Source organism: Lactuca sativa, chromosome 4 (genome assembly GCF_002870075.4).
Source record: "Lactuca sativa cultivar Salinas chromosome 4, Lsat_Salinas_v11, whole genome shotgun sequence".
Lineage (NCBI taxonomy): Eukaryota > Viridiplantae > Streptophyta > Magnoliopsida > Asterales > Asteraceae > Lactuca > Lactuca sativa.
Window position 1 is genome coordinate 35131888 of NC_056626.2, and position 5337 is coordinate 35137224.

Sequence of the window (5337 nt, forward strand, 5' to 3'; positions counted from 1 at the left end):
CCTCTAACTCAAAACCCTTTTCCATGAAGTATAACACCAAAGTATACTTACCGAAGCAGATTCTATCGTTACAATTCCATGAAGATTTAGGTGGAATCTAAAACCTTTGACTTTTCCCCACTTGAGAAAGGAACAATCTGGAGGGAATTGAAGCTTGGTGGTGCTCATGCTGGCAATTGAAGCTCATGCTGGCAATTGAAGCTTCAAACGCCAAGCCAGGTAGGTGATGCTCATGCTGGCAGTTGAAGCTTGGAATTGCTTTTCCAACTGTACGTACACATACACGTGAGATGAGAATAAAAAACTACTTTATTTGATTAGTTTTAGCTAATAATAAGCTAATGAAGGGGAATGTGCTAAGAAGTTATTATGTATAGAATGAGAAAGAATAATAACCAAAAATCCTGTCTTAGACTTATTAACTTTTCACATATTTGTCATTCTTCCTATAAATATTCATTTCATCTGATTAAATATTCTAAAACTTGGTTTATTGAAAGCAAGTATTAAATGGTCATGGTCATGGTCATGGTCATGTAATGTAGTAGTAGTCTTATTCAGTCTGGAAAATTGCAAATTTTGTCCCACTGCCACCTAGGCGAAGAGTACATAAAGACGTAAATGCCCTTCCTCATAAAGCCTGTGTTATTATGATTATGCTTAAAGTAAAAGACAGAACAGAAAGAATGGGAATGGAGGTTGTGTACCTTATGAAGTAATAGTAGAAGAAATCAGCATAAAGAGCTGTTTGTATTAAGCCAGAGAAACAGGCTGAAAACAAACAAACAAACAAACAAACAAAACAAAAGTCAAATGAAATACATGTATAGACAATAAGAATAAGAGAAAAGCTTTAACTTACATATCCATTCATTGAAATGGGTCTGTGTGAGATACCGACAAATCCAGTTGAGAATATACAATGGACGGTATGCCCTAACAATATAATGCAAACAAACAGATTTTCATTCATAGCATCCTATTTTCTAAATGATTATTATACTATTTTTGATCATTTAAAAAGCCATTTTTCATGGTTATCCAGCTTCATAATGATATCATGCCAAAATATAGAAGGGAGAATACCCACGAAAGAAAACTTATTGACCGGTCAAATTGTCAACATTTCCCCTTTGCTGCAGCAGAACCAACTGTGGGAGAATAGCAACAGCTTCCAAATAGATAGAAAATGACCAACATATCTGCACGTTCCTAATAATATTAAAACTATAATCACAAAATAAAAAGATTTAACTTGAGTAGTAAATCCTAATGCTTACTCATTAAATAGACCATGAACATCAAGATCATTTCCCCTAGCTTTTGGCCAGTGTTGTACCTTCCAACCACATGCTCCTTAGCTACAACAACAAACTTCAAATTTTCAAAAACAACTTTACTGCATAAACTAGGAAAAAGATGAATTATAACCATATCAATAATATATGTTTTCTTGGTTATCTTTATCATTTATAATATTGATAATTCTTGACAACTTAGTAATTGAAAAGATCATTATTTATCATTTTCCTCTTAGTTGCTGTAACTTTTGGAGCTTCACTTAATGTGTTGTGAATACATGGTACTCTCTAATCATATAACCTAAAATACCCTTTGCATAATTTCTAATATTGTTCTTTATTTAGTTTTCAAGGTGCGATTAATAGGGGAGCAATCTCAGCAAACCCAATTTACTTTAATCTGAATACAAATTAATCAAACAATGTAACTTTGTCAAGCCATGGAAGTAACTTCATATTCAAGTGGGAGAGGTAAACCAACAATAACTCCAAAAAAAGTACCTCTTTTGGAGCAGTATATCGAAAGAGAGCTTCAGCAAATTCCACAGTACTACCATGGGCAATTGCCTGCCGCCCGGCCACTGCCCCAACTGACCCATGCAGTTCAACAGTTCCTACAGAAGGAATATTATATGATGATGTTTGATTGTTAACTCTGCAGATCGTGAAGGATGAAACAGGTATCCTAATGTTGCTTGTGGCTCATGATTACAAAGTATATACAATACAACATTTGAATCTTTCAAGTAAAACTAGACACAGTGAAGTATATACAATACCACATTTGAGTTATTTTATCAAGCATATATATATATATATATATATATATATATATATATATATATATATATATATATATATATATATATATATAGTGTATATTGGTAAAATAATTAAGGATATTTTATATTTTTTGAATATAGCTCCTGAAATACTTTGATGACAGGACATTCCCTTAGTCGTTTAAAGGGTAAAGGGAATAAATTAGTATCATGAATTCATGAGGCTTTCTCTTACTTTTTTCCTTTTGGCCCAAAGAAAAAAAATAAATATATATGAAGGTAAAAGAGAAATTTCCTGTTGCATTTATTTTAGAAACTTATAGATTTAGGGAAAGATAAATTTTCCTATTGCATTTATTTTAGAAACTTACGGATTTACTGAATTCCATGAGTTCATGCAAATATTTCTGTGGATGAAGGTAAAAGATAAATTTCCTGTTGCACACTCTTTCAATCTCAATGTAAACTTGTCTATTGCCTTTGTAGTGTCAGGATCCACTTTCTGAAAAAAAAATTAACATGAGAAAGTCAGACCACATGAAATCACAACATGTGATATCATATGAAGAGTTACCTTTCTCTCTTCTTGAAGGGCTTGCAATTCTTCAGAAGCTCTTAGTAATATCCCTTCCACCTGAAGCAGATATAAGCCTGGATGTGTCAGTAGGCTCCAACTCCAAGACCCAAAAGACATAAATACCCTTTTGAAAGATGGTGGGACAGGGACTCATTCTTGATCTCTCATATGTGAAAAAAGACGCGAAAGCCCTCCTCATCGATGTAGATACCTCTAGAAATCTTTCGAGGGCTATTTTTTACGGTGAGGATGAGAAGGGCATTAATGTCTTTTCAACAGAGAAGAGATCGAGGGTGATTCTCTGACCCACCTCTTTGAACGGGAGAAAATTGCAATTTTTTTCACATCAACAAGATGTGTAATATCCAATTGTTAAATATTGTATATTAACATCACTAACAAAAGACCATGTAAATATAAATGACTAGTTTTTTTATATTCCAAATAAATGTAGTCATGAACACTAGATACATAACATACAGTTGATAAAGATCCACGTTGTGCTTCTGGAGGAATTTCAAACTCCAGCTGAGGAATCTACAAACATATAAAAGAAAGTCAACATACTTTGGGAAAAGGATTAGAGAAAAATTCTTTCAACATTAATCCAAATCAAATTTCAGGGGGTAAAAGAATGCGGTTTCCTCTATTGAACCAGAATGATATAAAGTCAAAGTTGTTTTTTTACTTGCTAAAACCATTAGCAATAATGTGTAAACCGTTAATCAAGATGAACCTCATAAAGCTTCATTATTAATGGAGAAATCAGAAACACAAATAGTAAATTAGAAAAAAGTTATTTTCATTTGCTATAAGCATTTGTAGTTTTAATAAATAAAAGTCAAGTTAGTCTCTAAAATAGAAGTTCGTTTTAACAGAGTTTGAAGCATCAGAGTTCCTTTCCTTAAATAAGATAGAAGTGAGTTTTTTGTGTGGTAATATAATAACACACTAAGGCATGCCTTATAATAACATCAAAGAGAAAAATGATTACAAATTATATACAATACAACATTTGAATCTTTCAAGTCAAACTGGACATAGTGAAGAACCTTAATTGTAGCAGTTCGAGACTTCACTACTTGTCGATTAAGCATCTGTATTTGGGCAAAGAAAAACATTAGTATAATTTTATAATAAAGGAAATTCCTATGTATGTATGTGAAAAAAAGGAAAATTGCAGGAACTGAATGTGGAATAATATGTTAGAATAGCACTTACATAGGCAGGAACTGAATATGGAAAACGAATGTATTGTACAAAATACTCACATTGTCCTCATGGCCACAACTATGTATAATAAAAAAATGCATAAGGTAAAACCACATACAATAATAGAATAAAGCAACTTTATAGAAAGAGAGAAGAACCTTAAATTTGATCCCTGACTAATATTAGCCATTGTTGATGTGGCCATGGAAAGCAGAGACAAGTTGAAGACACTTTCTGAATTCACCAATCAGCAAGACCAACCATTGATGGTGCAAACATTGTGCCATGGATTCCAAGTTTTTTCAGACACCTAGCAGGATTTTTAGGTCACAAGAAGATACTGTTGAATTTATGAGTGGTTTTACCCTAAAAATTTGTTCATATAGTTGAATGACTTGTTGACGATCTGTGGATGAACACATTCTTTGGATGTATACAGTGTTGAGAAAGCATCTTTCCCTCAAGTCTTTAGCCTCCTTTTTCAAAATTATGGCCTGTACCTAATAATAAGAAAAGAAAACACAATATAAACATAAGAAATAGAATGAAGAACAAAAATTATGTTAAAGAGTATTTATTTGAAGCAATCACAACGAGAAGCACACCAACATGTTTTATATATATATATATATATATATATATATATATATATATATATATATATATATATATATATAGCTCATTAAGAAATAGAATTAGGGTTCTTATCTAGTATTGTCAGACATAGGAACCACTGCCACACACCACCATCTCCAAAACCTTCTGCAAAAAAATTGAACGAAACCATACCAGATCGACGATGGCAGTTGTTTCCGGATGAACGAAACCATATCAGAGAACGAAAACTGCAAATGAGGTCTACGATTTACATGGAAAGGCAAGTCTACTGTTGTCTTTATCGACGGATGACTGGGAATTGCAAGTAACGATGGTCGAAGTGAGAAGGAAGAAGTAGGCGGCGTCCATAATTTGGGCAAGAGGGAAAGGAGAAAAAAAAGGAAGGCGGGGTTTTTAATTTTTTCAGAATTTCATTTCCCCCTACTGTTAAAGGATGGAACGCGCGTTCCATTAAAAATTATAAAGCGACATCCTTAGACGACGCGCATTTTATTATAGGTGCCCTTAGTGTTTTTTTTTGTTTAGACACTAATTTAAGGGCACGCAATAATGCGTGTCCTCTATTGTTAAATTTTTGAAGAGACGACACTTTTTTAATGTCACTCTCTTTTTCGTAACATAAATCAACGAGTGTCGTGGTTTGCGCGTGTAAAAGGGTCCTTTTCTTGTAGTGAACCCATGCTGTGAGGTGTTTTGCTACAACTGTGGCAAGAAAGGTCACCTTACGCGAAATTGCAAAACACCAACTCAGCCAACCAATCAAGCTTCCGGAACGGGTGTCGATCAGGCCTGCTACAGGTGTGGTGAAGTCGGGCATTACAAGCGAAACTGCCCAAAAGCAACGACC

General features: G+C 33.7%; 1 pseudogene; it reads right to left on the reverse strand.

The window, feature by feature from the left end:
* Positions 1-230: 230 nt before the first annotated feature.
* On the reverse strand, positions 231-4483 carry LOC111896484 (uncharacterized; annotated as a pseudogene).
* Positions 4484-5337: the final 854 nt, after the last annotated feature.